The following is a 17774-nucleotide window of genomic DNA, read 5'->3' as shown; positions in this document are numbered from 1 at the left end:
TCCTGAGTGACCTCCAAGGCCTCGCCTGTGAGAACGAGAACGAGGACGAGGCTGGGAACAGGGCGACCTGAGACACTGTGTGGAAAGGACGCCCTGAAACCCCCGTGGTCCCTGCCCTGTCTCCAGCCTCCCTGCCGCACCAGCAGTTTCTGCTGATGGCCCCAGTGTAAACACACCAAGGCGGGGGGAGAAGAAGTGTCAGCCCAGCCTTAAACAAACCTGCTCAGCCGGAGATGGGGAGCAGGCTCGCAGGCAGCATGGGCTCTGGCTGGAGGGATTTGGATGGGATTTAAGCAGGACTTGGTTTACAGAGGGAAAAAATAATTATCTACAAGGCCTCGGATAAAGTAAAGCCCATTTGTTCCTGAGTGAATGAAGGAACACGTGGAAACTGACGATGTCTACCTGAGACTGGGCTCAGACAGTTACTCAATGGGAGCCCGACTGGAGGCTGGCCGTAGGAAACAAGCGGGCTGACCCCCTGTATCCACTCGAACCGGCATCTCTGTGTGTGCGCAAGAGCCAAAGGCCGGCTCAGGCACAGCCACCCTGGCAGCACATCAGAATCATGGCAGAGTCCTTAAAATGCTGTGACCGGCCAGGCACGGTGGCTCACGCCTGTAATCCCAGCACTTTAGGAGGCCGAGGCAGGCAGATCATGAGGTCAGGAGTTCGAGACCAGCCTGGCAAACATGGTGAAACCCCATCTCTACTAAAAATACAAAAATTAGCCAGGCATAGTAGCGGGCACCTGTAATTCCAGCTACTCAGGAGGCTGAGGCAGGAGAATTGCTTGAACCCTGGAGGCGGAGGTTGCAGTGAGCCGAGATCACGCCACTGCACTCCAGCCTGGGAGACAGAATGAAACTCTGTCTCGGAAAAAAAAAAAAAAGTGCTGATGACCAGGTCTCTGCCCAGACCATTAAAGTCAGCCTCCCTGGGCCAGGCCCGGACATCTGTGTTTGATGGGAACTCCCGGTGATTCTGATGCACAGGCAGCCATGGGCACACACGGGCTCACTTGGCCCCACACAGCCACGGACCAGACCCAAACCACAACTGTTGCCTCATTTACTCCTCACACGGCCCCAAACATTGCTGTCCTCACTATGCAGATGGGGAAACTGAGGCACAGGGAGGCTAAGTAACTGCTTCTGGTGGGAGGCGGTGGGGCCTGGGTTGAGATCCAAATTTGCCATCCCAAAATGTCCCCATCACCCCGTTGATGAGTCATTTTTTTGTTGCCTCCTCCCTCAGATCAGGGTCCCCAGGGCAGATACTGTCCTCATCAGACCTGCAGTCCTCAAGGCTGCGTCCTGCCTCCTGACTTGCTCCACAGGCACCTGTGGGGAAGGGGCTGTGTGCTGGCATGGGTGGTCCTGGGTCTGAGTCCGGACTCTGCCCCCTGCCAGCTAGGTGGTCCAGGGTCCGCATCCCACGCCTCTGAGCTGCAACCCCTGGGCCCCTGGGTAAGGGCTGGGTCCTGGCAGGCTTCAGGGTGGGGTGGGGGCTGGTTCCTGGGTCTGGGACTCTGGGGGAGGCAGCTCTGGTGGGCAGGGAGGTGTTTCACCCCTGCCCTGCCCCTGCCCCTGCCCAGGTGGAGGACATGACACATTAAGTATTCCCCCGGACGGTGGACAGTGCTGGGAGGCTTCCCTCACCCTGCCTGGCAGTCCCACCTAGATGGACCCAAATGCAGAGTGAGGAAGTGCAGAGCCCATGGCCCAGCTCCCAGCAGGAAGAACACTGAGCCAGGGGCAGCCTGGCCCTGAACACTTGTGGGACTTTGGCAATTACTATGCCTCTGGGCTTCAGGTTCTTCATGGATAAATTAAGGAGTCTGGACCCAATCCAGTCGGGGCCATGTTGCCTGCTCTGCTGGTCCACTGGGCCGGTTGCCCAGAGGGCCGGGGAGGGGGTGTCCATCCAGGCTCCTGGGGAGCAACAGCCTCATTGATTGGTGACGCCTGCCCAGGACCAGCCAGGGATGAGGCAGGCGTGCGCCAGGGCTTCTCTCCTCCTGTCACCCTGCACCCACAACCTGGGAAGGGAAGTTGGCATTAAGCTACACATTTCTGCCTCTACTGGTGTACAGGCCTGAGGGTGATATGCAAGTGACTGAACAATTAGAGAGCAGAGGGGTTTCTGTATTAAAATTTTTAAATAAATTAATAATAAATACAAATCAGTGGAAAGAAGAAATTAACAGTCACCTGCTTTCTCCCGCCCAGAATTAATCCTTGCTAATGTCCTACGAGGGTTGCTTCCAGTCACTCCAGGCAACTTTTTGCTGTTCTTTAAGGAAGAAAAGGACGTGTGTTTATAGAACGGCACGAGCTCACCGTAAAGATGTCACACACGGCCAGGATGTACAAAGGTGAAGGTTGAAAGCCACCGGGACACTGCTGCCTGGAACTAACCCCACATGGTGGTGGCCGGCCCCCCGGCGGCCTTCTCTGCCAGGGTCCTGGAGAAGGACAGATAGACACATGGTCAGTTGGACAAGTGAGGCGGATCTTCCACAATCCATTTCTCTTTGGATGTTGATGGGGCTCATCTGAGGCCCATCCCAGTCTCTCTGACAGAAATCTGCCCCTGAAGGAGGGTGTGGGGCATGGGGGCAGAGAAGCCCTTCCCAACAGCTGACCTGGCTCTAACTCTCCAACTCTCAGCGTGGCTTTAGGGACTGCCTGCCCCATCTGCACTGAACGGGGCCGGACCACACCGTGGTTCTAACCCACGTGGGTTTTCAGACCCTTCACAGTCCCAGTGGACCCTCATGGCACACACATGGGCAGTTGCACACACACAAAGTCTAGGGGTTCGTGAAGCCATTGGAGCTGCCCAGGACCCCAGATCCAGAACTCTGAATCAAAGGATGTTGCCCCCCCACCCACCCCAGCTAAAGGGACGAAAGGTTCTAAGAGCTTCCTCTTGGAGAATATTTTCAAATGACCTGACTGTCCACCTGCCCCACACACAGGTGTCTGGTAGAAACAGAGACTGGACTGGTGGTCAGGACCCCAGGGTCTTTGCTGGGTCTGAGAGGGCCACACCCCCTTCCCTACCCATGACCATGCCCAGTCTGCCCACTCCCCAGACACCCACAGGCGGGACACAGCAACCATCTGCTTCTAGACACGATCCCGCAGTAGCCCATCCCCAGCTGTCCTGCCCCTGCCCCCAGTGATAGGAGGCCCCACCCAGAACTGGCCCTCAGCCGTGACTCCCGCCTGAGACCTACTGCCCCTCCCACCACCCACCAGTGGGGTCTCTCCTCCCTCCCCTCCAGGAAGCCCCACCTGCTCCACCGACCGCCAACCTTAATCCCACCTGCCACGCCAAGCAGGGCCTTTGGGGACGGGGCTCCCCCAGGTCTGGCTGGGGTCTGCAGAGTTTCTCACTTGCAGCCCTTGCACCCCATGGCCGGCCCTTGTGAGGAACAGCACAAGGTGGCTCCGTGCCCTGCTGCAGGGCCACCGTCATGAAGATACTGCCGTCACCACCATCGCTATCATGACGGCCAATTGTCCCTTTGTGTTTGTGGATCTGCTACCTAGTTTCCTGCCAGGCTCAAGGCTCTCATGCCCCCCACAGAGAAGGGCCTGAGTCGCAGGGTCAGGGAAGGCGCCCAGTCTGGGCACAAGGCTCATTTCCTGAGAGCAGGGTGGGGGGCGGGGGGAGTGGGGACTGGAGCCCAGAGTCCAGCTCATCAGAGGGAACGCAGGGCCCAAAATCCAGACGCTCACCATGACCCTCTTCAAAAGCAGAGGCCCGAGCAGGATGGGAACCGGGGAGCTGACCATCCAAAAGCACCCCGGCCATGGGCAGCCACCCTGCAGCCTGAGAACGTGCTTGCCCTACCCAGCCTCCCTCACCTCTTCCCTGAGCTTCAGCCGCTCCCAGGAATGTGCCTGCCCTACCCAGGCTCCCTCACCTCTTCCTGAGCTTCGGGGGCTCCCAGCCGCCCCCACCAGCTAAGCACCTTCCGGGCCTGCTCTCTGTCCTTCTGACACGCCTCATAAGCAGGAAGTGGCCTGGGGCCCTGCACAGGCAGGCCTGCTGGATCCCAGACCCCAGCAGCTCTACTGTGAGAAAGATGTGGGGAGCGCCTGGGAGGGAATGTGGGGAGAGCCTGGGAGGGGATATGGGGAGAGCCTGGGAGGGGACTTTGAGCACCTCCCCATTCCTCACTGGAAAGAGGACCGCCAACCCCACCCCGGGACAAGGCGCAGAGGTCATGAGAAATGCCCTACGTAGGGCCACCTGGTCTATGAGAGGCCTTCTTAAGGGGGCCAGAGTAGATGGGGGGTAACCTGCATCGGGTTGAGTACCCTGACTGCTGACTCCAGCCAGAGGATGAGCCCTGATCTCGCTCACACACTGAGCCCTGATCCCGCTCACGCACTGAGCCCTGATCCCGCTCACGCACTGAGCCCTGATCCCGCTCACACACTGAGCCCTGATCCTGGTCACACACTGATCCCCTACCCTGGTCACACACTGATCCTTGGTTCTAGTCACAGCCCGAGCCCTGATCCTGGTCACACAGTGAACTCTGACCCTGGTCACAGGCTGAGCCCTGACCCAGGCCTCACACTTGACCCCCCATATGGCCCCACGAGTTGGTCAGGACAGAGTCCAATGCTCTTGACTCCAAGTGAGCCAGCTGAGGCTCTGAGCCATGAAACCCTGGCCTTGGTCAGGGGCCATGCTGGGACCTGAGCCCGGGGCTTAGACTTTGAGCCTAGTTCTCACTCCCACCTCCAAAGCACCTGAGGACCTGGCCTCAGCTGGTACCCTGGAGGAGCAGTGACAGAGTTGGAGGAGGTAGCCCCTCCTGGATCAGCACCCATGGGGCTGGAGGCAGAGAGGGTCTGTGCCCCAGACAGTGAACAACGGCCGGTAGGGGTCCAGAGCCAGGCAGAGCCAGGGCTGCCAGTGGGGGCTGAGCTCCCCTGGGAGGCCTCCAGGAAGACCGCTCAGGACAGAACAGGCCGATTTTAGGGGGTAGCAGAGACAGGGAAGGTACTTCCTTAGTGAGAGACTCCATAGCTCTTTGGACAACCTCAAACTGGGCCCCACCAGCAAGGGCTGGAATTCCGATCCCAAGGAGTCCTTGTCTCAGCCCCCAGGGCAGGTCCCGGCTACCCGCTGGTCCCTTCTCCAAGTCTCAGGTTTCTCGTCTGTAAAATGCAGGAGACAATCAGGTTCACAGTGGCTTGTAGAAACTTTTGAGGCTGTGTGCATTTCAGGGTCTGGCTCAGATTTTAGAAAGACAGTGAGATGCACGTAGCGGAGGTCACATACACCCCATGGGGTCTGGGAAGCACCTCCACCACACACACTGATACTTCTGCCACGAGCCTTATTGGTATGCCCACCGGGAGGGATAAATGGATGCTGAATACCCTCGGGTTGGGTCCAGTCAGTTTACGCGGCTGAGTGAGCTTGTGTCAAACCTACCTAAATGCTTCCCTGTCTCAGAGAAGTTTGGATTTCGGGGTCCTGGGCTGGGGCTTCAGCAGAGGCACGTGAGATCTGGTCTGCAGCCCCCGCCAGGGCCCCGCCTACCCTGTTGGGACCGCCCATTGGCGGGTGCCATCCACTCCCCTTTGCTCGGTTCCCAGCGCCCTCCCCCGCCTGCCAACCGGGAGACTTGGCACCAGCCTTCCGGAAAGTAACCTACCCCGCCAACAACAGCTTCCCTCCTCCCATTCCCGCGCACTCCTCCAGGGCGGCAGGCAGTCGGCAGAGGCAGCAGGCCTCTATAAATAGTGGCCCTGACTCCTCCACCGCCTCGCTGGGGTTGTACCCCCACTGCCCAGATGGACAGACCCAGGTCGGGAAGGAGACAGGCTGGGACTTGCCCAGGGCTCCCCTGGGAGGTAGGGGTCAGCCCTGGTGAGTAGGGGAGGAACCCACTGCAGGAGGGTCTCCGCACAGGGAAATGTGAGGCTCACAGCCATGGGAGCCGGTCCGAGGCCCTGGGCTCACCTGAATGGTTCAAATCCTGGCTCCACCTCCCAGTAGCTGGGTGGTTCCTCAGAGCTTAGTTTCCTTGCTTATGACAGTGGAGGTAACATCAGCGGTCCATCCCACTGCCGCCATCCCCCAGGACCACTGCATCCCTTTCACTTACTAAGAGATGGTCTCCTGGCCCCTAGGAGGAGAGGGCAGGGTGAGCAGGTCCAGCTCTTAGGAGCCAGAATGAGATGAAGCTGCTGCAGGAAGGACTAAGGTTAGAAACGGGAAAGAACTTCCTGTTCGTAAGAGCAGTGTGTGCCACCCCGGAAGGCTCTGTGGGAAAGTTTATACAGGCAGAAAAGGGGCCCAAGTGCCTGCAATGGGGCCATGGCAGCCTGGAACCCTGCCCTTCCCACCCATTTTTAAAATGAGTAGGCATTTGCATTTATTGAGCTTCTACTATATACCTCCCCACATGCTCAGCAACAGAAAGGAGGAAGAAACCAGCGAAACGTTGGCCGTGTCTCAGAGGAGTCAAACATTTGGCTGGAGACAAACTTGGCCCAGGAAAATCCCAGCAATTGATCCAGGCCCAGACTGCCCTCAGAATTCAGGGCTAAGACAAACCAGTCAGGGCAGGCTTCCTGGAAGAGGTGGCCTTGTGGCTAGAGGCTGGTTTGGATCCGTGGGAAAGGCCTTCTAGGTGGAGAGAACAGTGGGGCAGAGTTGTGCAGGTGGGAAGGCTCTCAGGCTTCTGCAGAGACAGTGAGGAGAGACCTTGGGGTCACATTCTCGGTCCTGAGCTTGTGGCCAGTGCTTGGGAGGGCTTGTCCCAGAAACCCGGAACCCAAGTGACTTCCTAAAAGTTGTTCTCAGAGCCAGAGGGTTCAGAGCCTGGGTCTCCACGTCCTGCTCCTTAGAGGTCACCAGTTTCCCTGCCCACCAGTGCCAGATGTCCAGCCAGTAGCTTTTAGCCTGTGCTGGCCTAGGCCATTTTGGCCACTCACAGTGACCAAAGCTCATTGCTATGAGGGAAGGTGGAGGGGTTGGGCAGAGAACAGCAGCTGCCACTGCAGCGTCCCCACACGGACACTACCCCTGGACATCCATGCTCCCTGCTCCTGGGCCAACGAGGAAGCCAAGGTCAGGAGAACCCGGGTACCCGGGGCCGCTCCTCTGAGGCCTGCCGAGCAGACAGACACAGACAGACACAGCTATTCCTGTCCCAAGGGGCCATCGGGGGCTGGGAAGTGCTGAAATAGAAAGCAGGTCCCCAGCCCTGCTGGGGACGTGGCCTGTTCTTGACCTGGGTGGACTGGGCCAACTCTAGAGGGAGTTGCAGCTCAGCCCAGCCTGGCCAGTTTGCAGTGGCTGGCCTGGGCCACCCCGGGCAGGCGCCTGGGCCCAGGAGGGATCTTAGACCTCACACTCTCTCCCCTGGGGTTCCCGGGCTGTGGGGTCCTTGTCACAGTTCCCCAGGTGATGGGTTCCTGGAGCTTCCAGAGAGAAAGCTCTGGCAATCTGGGGGCTTTGTAAGGGCTGAGAGACTCCAGGCCTGGTCCCAGCTCCACCCTCCTAGCTACATGACCTTGGGCAAGTGACTTTGCCTCTCTGAGCCTCCCTTTCCTCTTCTGAAGATGGGAACAGGATGCCCCATTATAAGATTATTTGGGGGAATTAATAGACCTGAAGTGCTTCCCCTGTGCCTGGCCCGCCAGAAGCTCTCAGTGAGCAGCAGCTGTTATAGGCTTGTCTCAGTGAGCGCTGCATGTTGAGTGACTGACCTGCTAGACCAGGGGTTTCAACCCGTGGATCACATCCCAGGAGGGCTCCACGCAGCAGTGCCTCATACTCTGCCCTGTTTTGTGTTCCAGTGCCTGGGATAAGAGGTGCCAAGCAGGGCCCGCATGGCCACCACCCCCAGCCACCAAGCCTGCTGGACCTGTGCTTGCTCTGGCACCTGTGCTGATCCCACTAGAGCCCCTCCCTGGCTGGGCCAAGTGTCAGAGGAGGCTGTGGAGAGAGGGAGCAGGGCCAGGCCCCTGAGAGGGTCCCGGGGCTTCCTCTCTCCCTCTCCCTGGGGAGTCTATTGCCACAGCATCCCCAACGTGGGTCAGACCCCAAAGGCTCGGCCGCCTCCTCAAACCCCAAGTGGAAGGTCCCGGGGTGGTGGGAGCCCAGTGGCCTGGCCTCTGAGCTCCCAGGTTCCTGCCTGACTCTTCAGGGGCCCAGCTGTGTGAGCCCGAGGGAGGGAAGGGACTTAGTCCCCTTGCTCTCTGTGAGGACCCTCACCAGGAGGTGGGCGGGATGAGAAGTGCTGGTCCAGGCACAGGCCAGGTGGAACGGGACACACGGGAAGCCCCCCACGGTGGCAATCCTCTTCCTGCTGTCTCTGCCCTGGGGGAACCCACCACTCACCCAGCACCTCCTGGGCTGGCCCTGGGTGGGCCTGGAGACCCAGATGGTGGGAACTGCACCCCCTCCCAGCTGTAACCTGGCTGGCCACAAGAAGGCCAGGGCGTGAAGGGGCACCCCTGCCCAGGTGGCAGGAAGGCTGGCATGGAGCTGAGCTGCCTCGGAGCTTCGATAGCTGAAGCCCCTCTCCGGCCTTCATCTCCACATGTATAAAAGGTGGGGCCAACTTGGCGGGTTCCAAGATCCTCCGGTCCCAGTGTTCCCCCTGAGGCCCTGCTGCCCCATTCTGTAAGCTAAGACTCAGCCAGCCCCACACACATTCCACACTCCACACTCAGACCTCACCCCAGGCTCCTGGACCCATGGCAAGGCCAGGCAGAGCCAGTGTGAATCCTGGGAGAGCCTGCAAGGCTGGTCACCAGCAATCCCTCCCAGATTGGGTCTTAGGAGCCTGGGGCTTTCCCTCTGCTTTCTCACCAATAAGCCCCGCGCCGCTGTCCCCCGCCATTCCCTGCGGGGACCCTCCCTGGGCTCCATGGGGCTCAAGGCTGCAGCTTCTTCCGTGTGGGCCCCTTCAGCAGTACCAGCCCACACTGAGTCTCACCACCTTGTGCCAGCCGTGGCCAGGGCCACAGCCCTGCCAGACCCCACGATGAGGCAGTATTCTGTGGGTGCCCCTTCCCACAGTCCATGAGACTGGGTTTAACAGAAGGGTACTGGGGGGCTGCAAGCCAGGCATGGTTCCAGCCAGGGTCTGCATGCTCCATTTGCTGTGTGACTTTGGACAGGCCTCCCTCCCTTTCTGGGCCTCAGTTTCCCTGTGTGTAAGAGCAGATGGTGAGACAAGATGCCCTGGGGGGAACCCTGAGTGTTTAGCAGGCATAAGGGGGTGCCTTGGGGCACCGAGGGGGCCAGCCCAGAGGGTAGCAGTCCCAGCAGCCACCCGAGGATGACTCCCTAGAGCCCCAGAGCCGCGCGCTAACTGTGCACCAGGCACAGCACCAGGTACCCTGGACGTCCCCAGTTGTGGCTGGGTTCCAGGCATTCAGCCAAGACTGGCCTGGATGATCCGGGACTCTGGGTACTTCCCCACCCACCTCTCAAAGGCTCTGCCCTGCAGGGTCTCATAGCCTGCCCTGGTTCTTCTAGCCTCCACCCCTGGAGCCCCGACACGCTCTGCTACCGTGGGGTCCGCGTCTTCCCCTCAGATAGGAGGAGGCCGCAGACTGGGCCCAGGCTGCCCCCTCACTGCTGTGGGCCTTGGGGCTGGTCCTGTCCCTGTACCCCCAGCCCAGTTTCCTTGGTTCCCACTGTGGGGCTGAGCCTCCCTGTGGAGCTGTGATGTGGCCGGCAGGACCCAGCGCTTCCTGAGAGGAGGGACGCCCCTTCCCAGCCGTGAGCACAGGCCACAGGGCCAAGGCTGAGGATCAGAGCAGACAAGGGAGGCGCCAGGCTGGGCTTGAACCCAGGGCTGCACAAGGGGCCCCCACATTCCCTGGACGTGCAGGCTCACCTCTCCCTGGGGCAGAGAAAGGCTCCTGCCCACCCCAGCTCAATGGCAGGTGCCTGCCCGCTACCCAGCAAGTCCAGAGTGCAGGAGAGGGCCTGTGGGCACTGGACCCCCCAGGAAGGAGCCTGCAGGTCTCCCGATCACCCCTCATCTGGAAGCTCTGCACTCCCCTTCTGCCCCTCCTCCATAGCTCTGGCCTCTCGAGTAGGTGGGAGTCCTGCAGAGCTGGCTGGCATCACCCCACCTTCGCAGGTCCCCTTGGGAGGACCTCACCCCTGGACACATGGCAGGAAACAGCTGCCAGGGTCCCGGGGCTGTTTACATCCTCGAGTGGCACCAAGACGAGGGTCCCTCAGGAGGACAGATGAGGTCTGCAGTGTCAGGCACCAGCAGGGGTGGCAGAACCCGCCTGTCACCACCATCTGCTGTTCCCCATTATCCTGTGCCCTCTCCACCCTGTGGACTGCTCAGTGGCCTGTTGTTGGCTTCATCCCTCAGGATGGGGACCCTACAGTGCCAGCACTGCCCGTGATGGGCAGGGCTTGTCAGTCTTGATTGCAGCCTTATGGGATTCCCAACTGCAGCTGCCACAGCGAGAGGGCCTTGGCGTCACAGGCCCATCCTCCCGGAAGCACAGGCTCTCGGACCCTCTCCGGGGTCACCGCAGCTGCAGGGTCGGGCCTTGGAGTCAAGGCCAAGGGTGGAGGACAGGAGCCATGGGTCCACCTGGCTCCCATGGAGGTTCACAAGGGGCCACTTCTGCCTCCTGCCCAGGGTGGCCTGGTAGCCCTGCTGGTGGCTCATGTGAAGATATCATTGTGGCGCTTCCCTGCACCCTGTCCCTTGGGGAAGGAGGAATGGTAGGCTGCTGATGCCTCACCGCTGGCGGGGCCTCCAAGGATGCTTCCATGGGCTTGAGAGGGCTCTCCACCAGGCCCAGTTCCCTACAGTGTCTGCCCAAGGGGCCCCTCCCACCCTGCAAAGTGTGCCAGAGCCCAGGATGAGCAGCAAGTAGGCTGGAGCCCAGGATGAGCGGTCCTGCCCTGCGAAGGGCCAGTCAGACACACCTGAAGGGGTCCTGACCCTGGGCACAGCCACTCTCTGACATCTGACCCCTGACCCCAGTCACAGACAGCCTGGCCTGACCTGCCAGCTTGGTAAAGATGACAAGGAGGAAATTGTCCCTGTGCCCTGTCTCCTCTGAGGGTTGTGGAGTGTTGGCCCTGAGCTCGGGACCCCCATCCCTGGTGTCCCCCCAAGAGGATGCCTGGGTCCTGCTGAGAAGAGTCTCCCTGGGGGAGGAGTCAGGGAGGCTGGCCTGGGCTGTGACCCCTCCCCAGGCAGTTCCCCGCTGTTTGCTGGGGGACCGTCTCTGAGATTTCTCTGAGAACAAGCCTGAGAGTGCAAGGCTGGAGCCCCAGGCCCTCAGAGGTGGGCATGAGGCCTGGCACTGGTGCGGTGACTCAGCCACCCTCGCCTGCTCAGGAAATCTGAGCCTCCTCTGGCTCCAGCCCTGCCCAATCTGGGCTGCCTCCAGGCCACCCCCACACAAAAATGACATTGCATCCACCCCCACCTTCCACAAGCCCGGTGAAACCCTGCCTGCCAGGAGCCAGTCCTGGTCCAGAGAGGTGCAAGAGGCTGGTGGCCAGAGACTCCTGTGCCTCTCTGGGCCTCAGTTTCCCCAGCTAAAACAGACACAACGATGTTCTAAAGGAGATAATTGTGCCTATGGGCTCAGCCCTGCAGCCGCAGGGAGGCTGCTCCAGAGTGAAGAAACCATCCTTTCCCAGAACTTTCAATGGCTCCCTGTTGCAGCACTCTGGTACCCATAGAGGCTGCTGAGACTCAGTGTAGAAGTCCCCTGCCCACTCCCAGCTTTGCTCCCCAGGAAATATTCTGATGGCCTCCTGTCCCTCTGCCCATCTGGGCTGCCTGCCTCCTGTTATACCTCCCTCTGCCCCTTCCAGGAAGCCTTCCCAGACGGCCTCCCTCCCCAGCAGGCTGGGTCAGGACCCTAGGGCCCACCTACTCTCTCCTGTTGGTCTGCATTACAACCAGCCTGAGCTCGGGAAGGCCCAGCCCCTCCCTTGGGGAGCCTTCCCTGAGTCTCCGGTGTGCAGTACAACCCACTCAGCAGGGCCTCGGCACTCAGGCGGCTGGAAGGTTAAAGTGTGAGTATCAGCAGAAGCACACGGGATGGGAACAAGAGGAGATGGTGCTCTCGGCAGAGGAGACACTAACTAAATGGCCCCAACCGCTCCCCGACAACCCCCGCTGCCACCCCAGGCTGGCCACAAGGCCTCCTGGCTCTGAAGCTGTCTGGGGAGAGTGGCCCTCCAGCAGCCCTCTGGGATCAAGCCTGTTGATGAGCTCACGCTTCCTCCAGCACTGAGGTCCGGGTCCCACACACTCTCCCCACCTGCTGGCCTGGGTCACGTCCAGGTCTTTCCCACACACCTGACCCCACATGCCACATGCCACCGGTGCATGGGTGCAAACAGAGGCCCAGATGCCAGGTGTGCAGGCTGTCGGTCACGGATACACACAGACACAGCCAAACCCAGGACACATGCAAAACAGAGAGCCATGCAGGAACCCAGGCTTGCGTGGGCTGAAGCTTCCGTGCACATGCCCCCTCCCGGGAAGGAAATTGGGCTTTCGTGTGCTCCCACCTCCTGTCCCACACACAGCACACACAAGTGCCAGCCACCATCTCCTGGATGGTGCAGCTGAGACTCAGCCCCTCCGTGCCTCAGTTTCCCCCTCCTGCCCCGCACACAGCACACACAAGTGCCAGCCACTGTCTCCTGGATGGTGCAGCTGAGGCTTAGCCCCTCCGTGCCTCAGTTTCCCACCTCCTGCCCTGCACATGGCACACACAAGTGCCAGCCACCACCTCCTGGATGGTGCAGCTGAGGCTCAGCTCCTCTGTGCCTCAGTTTCCCCCTCTGTCTCCAGTGGGTGTGGGGACTCTGGTGCCCCAGGCCCCTCTGTGCCTCGGTTTCTTCTTCTGTCTCCAGTGGGTGTGGGGACTCTGGTGCCCCAAGCACCGTCCCTCAGGCTCTGAGCCTTGGCTCCTCCTGGGGGCGGGGAAGGAGCCTGCCCCGCCCCCACCCTGCCTTTGCCCAAAAGGAGCCCCAAGCGCTGGCCTGACGTCAGGCCCTAGGAAGGCGAGGTCCGGGCTGCATGCAGAGCTGAGAGCTGAGGACTCCCATCTCCAGCCTGCCCGGGTGAAGCGCGGTAAGTGCCCCTGTGGGCTGGCCCCAGCCTCCCTCTCCCCAGCTTCCCTAAACAGGAGGCTCCTGAGCTGCTCCCTGCAGGGGTTCTCACCCCCAGCCAAGCAGGAGTGGGAAGGGCAGGGCAGAGAAACTGCCTCCAGATCCGGGCTGGGGAGAGCTCAGAGCAGGTCCTGCTGGACAGGGAGCCATTTCTCAGATGAGAAAACAGAGACCTGAGGGAGAACATGGGCGTGAGCTGGGCTGGCTGCATAAGGGGGAACTGCTCTGCTAGGTGCCCACCCAACTCTGGATTTCATTCATTCACTCATTCATCCCTCCGTTCAACACTCACCGAGCATCTGCTGGGTGCCCAGAGCTGGGTCTTGGTTTCCCCATCTGGCAAGGCAGCAGGGTGGCCCACAGGCCAGGCCAGGGACAGAGTTGGGGGACCCCAGAGGCACTTGGCAGGCTCTGGGGCCTCAGCCACCACCACCCCGCAGCTGGGGCAGGGCCATGGTGAGGGCTTTGTGGGCATGGGCTCCAAGCGCCATGCTCCCTCTTCAGAGTGCCCGTCCTGCCATCCCGCAGCTCAGGCCCTCTGCAGCAGCCTTGGTGCTTTCTCTACCCCTTAGGGGTGGGGAAACTGAGTCCCAGGGAAGGCTTGCTTGCCAGCCCTCAGTGTGGACCTAGAAGCTGGCTCCAGCCCCGCGAAGTTCGCCCTGGGACTGCGCTGTGAGAAGGCGGCAGGACAGGGTCCCGAGGGGGCAGCGGGCTGGGAACTGGCCAGCAGCCAGGGTGCTGGCGGGGCAGACGTGGAGCAGCTGGCGACCTCGCAGGACGGGGAATGCACCCTGCAGGAGGCTGGGCCTGTTCACTTGCCCTGTCTTCTTCCTTCAACAGCTGGTCATCCTGGGTCTTCCCTCCCCTCTCCCCCCAGGACTCATCCAGTCGCTGGGCTCCAGGGCGGTCTGCTGAGTGGCCGTGGCAAGTCGCTGCCCCTCTCTGAGCCACACGGTGTGGGCCCATCAGCAAAGGCGGGGTCTGCGGCTGGAGAGCCAGGTGTGGGGGCCATGCAGTTTGGACCATTTCTGAGCAGCTCCTGGAGCCCACGGGGTGGCCTCGTTGTCTTCTTGTTAAGTGGTATTAGCATCTCCTCTTTATAGATGAGGAAACTGAGGCTCAAGGAGATCAGAGGGGTGTTCTAAAATCATCCACTCCATCACTCAGCAGTGACTCAGTGACTCAGAGGGGCCAGCCAAGGCCAGGGCCCCTGAGGCACTCCAGTTCAGTGAGGGAAGCACAGCGAACAGGAAAGCAGGGACATAGGGACCTGCGCGTGGCAGGGCACCGCGAAGGAAGCCAGGCGGTGCAGGCGTGCGGGGCTGCGGGCTCTGGAGGGCCTCCCTGAGGAGGGGCGTCAGGGCCCAAAGAACCTTAAGTTGATCCCCTCACCATACGTCCCAAAGCCCTCCCCACGCCCCCGGTGTCTCACAGAGCCCTGAACACAGACTCTCCTTCCCACCTCTGGCCCTTCATGCTCACTGTGCCCTTCCTGCTGCCGGGAGCGCTGTTCCCTCTGATTGTCCTGAGGCCCATCCCGGCCGTGACCAGCCACCTCCCACCCTACCCTGAGCTGTCAGCTCGGAAAGGTGGGGCCAGGTCTGCCTGGGACCCATTTGTGCCCACAGTGCTGGGGTCTAAGTCCTGGTCTGACACCTCCAAACTGCACGGGGCTGTGTGGCCTGGGGCCTCTGATTCCCTCCACACACAGGGCTGGGTGCCGCAGAAGGCTGATCCCAGGCACTGGGACAAAGTGCCAGCAGGCAGATTGAGGCAGAGCTCAGCCCCTCCTGCACCCCAGCTGGGTGAGCCTGGACGCATGACTTAGCCCCTCTGTATTGGTTCCCCACAGGCACAGTGGGGTCGGAAACACCCACCCAGGGGCATCTTGAGGGAAGTCAATAAGACCCTGGGAAGGATGAGCCCAGCGGGTGCCCTTCAGATTGCGGGATCATAGCTCTCCCCCTGGGGCAGGGGCGTCCAGGGCACTAGGGCATCAGAGGGGCTCAGGGAGGGCTCTGTGGAACAATGACTGTGGGTGCCCGGAGCCTTCACCAGGTGGCACAGGGAGAGAAACAGCATTCCAGGCAGAAGGAACAGCACATGCAGAGGGAAGAGGCTGAGAGGACCAGGCTGAGGATCTTCAGGCGGAAGGACCAGGCTGAGGCCAGGCAGGTGTACATGACAGAATGCCTGTCCCAGCAGCTCCTGGAGAGGCTGAGGTTGGGGAGGGGTTTCAGGAGCTGCTGCAGCTACGGCTATCCCAGCTAGAGGTGAGCAATGAACCCGGTGATGGGGAGGAAAGGAGGGGCTGGTGGGTGACACGCAGGACCTCCAACTGGCCATGCCCCTCCCAGAGACACCCAGCTAGAGGTGAGCAATGAACCCAATGATGGGGAGGCAGGGAGGGGCTGGCAGGTGACATGCAGGACCTCCAACTGGCTATGCCCCTCCCAGAGACACTGGTGCTTCCGTTAGAGCCACAGTCTCAGCAAGAGGGCTCTCAGCTGGTGGAACTGAGGCAGAGTCGGGCCAGATGGGGCCCAGGTGTCCTTCCCCACAGAGCTCAGTCTGTGCCCACCAGTGACATCTCTCTCTGCACTGGGGTGGAGGGAGCCCTGGCCTGTGGGCGTGGGGGACAGGCAGAAAGACTTGGCTTCTGGCCAGGGCCACCTGGGACTTGCTAGGTGACCTGGGGTGAGTCTGACCCCATTTGGAGAGCTCAGCAAGCACCCACCTGCCTCTTGGTGGAAGAAACAGAGGCTCAGACTTATCAAAAACAGCAGATGATATTCAAAAGCAGATGCTGTGAAACCAAGAATAATCATAAAAATAAACAGGCAGACAGTTCCCCGAATCATGGCTATTTTAGCCCTGGAAGGCCATGAGGGCCACGCCGTCTGGGGTGCAGGCTCAAGCACACACAGACCCGTGGTCACACATGCGGCCTCAGGGCCCCGAGAATCCCCTTGTGCACAAACTCCTGGTCCAGAGATGCCTAATCCAGCCCCTCTGCTCCCCAGCCCGCACTCTGCTCCACTCCGGCCTGTGCCGGGTCCTGCCGGTGGACCTGGGTCTGATTCCCAGCCCCACCAGCTCCATGCTGGGTAACCGTGAGGACACCACTCACCCCTCTGGGCCTCCAGTTCCTCATCTGTAAAACCTGGGATTGCTGTGTGGATGCAAAGCGCCCTTAGCAGGTGCTCAGAGCCCCTCTGTGGGGAAAAGACTGGGCCCGTCCTCCACACGTCCATAGACAGCACACAGGGTCCTGAGCCAGACCCCCAGGCAGGCTCAACAGCCACCCTGGGCCATCTGCTGCCCTGGGGCCGGGGCCACTCTGCTGCCTGGTCTCACATGTGGCAGGACAGAGGCAGACAGGCTGCTGGGCAGCCAAGAGAGAACTCCCAGGTTGGTGGGGTGGGTTTGAGAGGAGCCCAGGGAAGTGAGGACATAGCCCTCCCCACCCACCGGCCAAGGACGGAGGCCGGCATGACCCTGGTGCCCCCCTGGAGGCCTCTGGGCAGGTGCCAGCACCCCAAGCCCGGGGGTCTGGCCTTCCATGGCCGGGTGCCCAGCAGAAATTCAACAAGCTGTGGGTGAGGGCAGGGAGGCAGCAGCCCCCATCAGTGCTCTGGGCATGGAGTAGTGGTGTGGCCATTGGGATGGATGGAGCAGGAACCCCCAGGGAGGGGACAGGGTCAAATAGCTTCCATGCTCCATGCTCGCTCCCACCCCTTGGAAGTTCCCAGGACCGTGAGTTTTACAAAGGCTCTGAGAAGTCCTGCACTGAGCACACGTGTTGGCCCTGGCCTCTCCCCACTTGTGAGCGGGCTGGTCCAGACAGGGCCCTATCCAGGTGCCAAAACCAGGAGCCTCCAGTGCTCTTATATCGCACGCCTCCCATGTTGGGGGTGTCTGCAGTATTTCTCACTTAGTCCAGCCACCCTGCCTGATTTCATTCATTCATTCAACAAATATGGTTCCCAAAGTCTCAGGTGAGGGAACTGAGGCTCCCAGTGATGAAATCATTTGAGACTACCTTGGCCAACATGGTGAAACCCCATCTGTACCAAAAATACAAAAATTAGCCAGGTGTGGCACGGGCACCTGTAATCCCAGCTACTCCAGAGGCTGAGGCATGAGACTCACTTGAACCCAGGAAGTGGAGGTTGCAGTGAGCCGAGATTTCGCCACAGCACTCCGTCTCAAAAAAAAAAAAAGAAAGAAAGAAAGAGTGGTGATGGGAGATAGAGGGTGGGAAGGAATGTAAGTGTGGACACAATGGTCAGAGTGATTAGGACGGGCTTCCGGGAGGAGGTGTCAGCCTTGCTCGGCTGGGAGGACTCGTGGGTAGTGAGGATGGGGCTGGGGGTGGAAGCCAATTCCAGACCAGTACCAAGACACTGGGTAGGCAGGTTTCAGAGGGGGCCAGGCCAGGTGGCATTCACCCTGAATGCCAGGGTGAGAAACCGGGCCACACCTTGCCAGCCCTGATGGGGCTTGCTCAGGGCGTTCATTCAGACAAGGGGGAAGACGGGTGCTGCTCTCTGCCAGGCCAGTCTGGGTGCTGGGCTGGTGGAACAGATGGGAGCTCAGCC

The sequence above is a fragment of the Pan troglodytes genome, chromosome 7 (genome assembly GCF_028858775.2).
Source record: "Pan troglodytes isolate AG18354 chromosome 7, NHGRI_mPanTro3-v2.0_pri, whole genome shotgun sequence".
NCBI lineage: Eukaryota > Metazoa > Chordata > Mammalia > Primates > Hominidae > Pan > Pan troglodytes.
The sequence above is the reverse complement of the archived record's forward strand: the minus strand, read 5'-3'. Positions refer to the sequence as shown.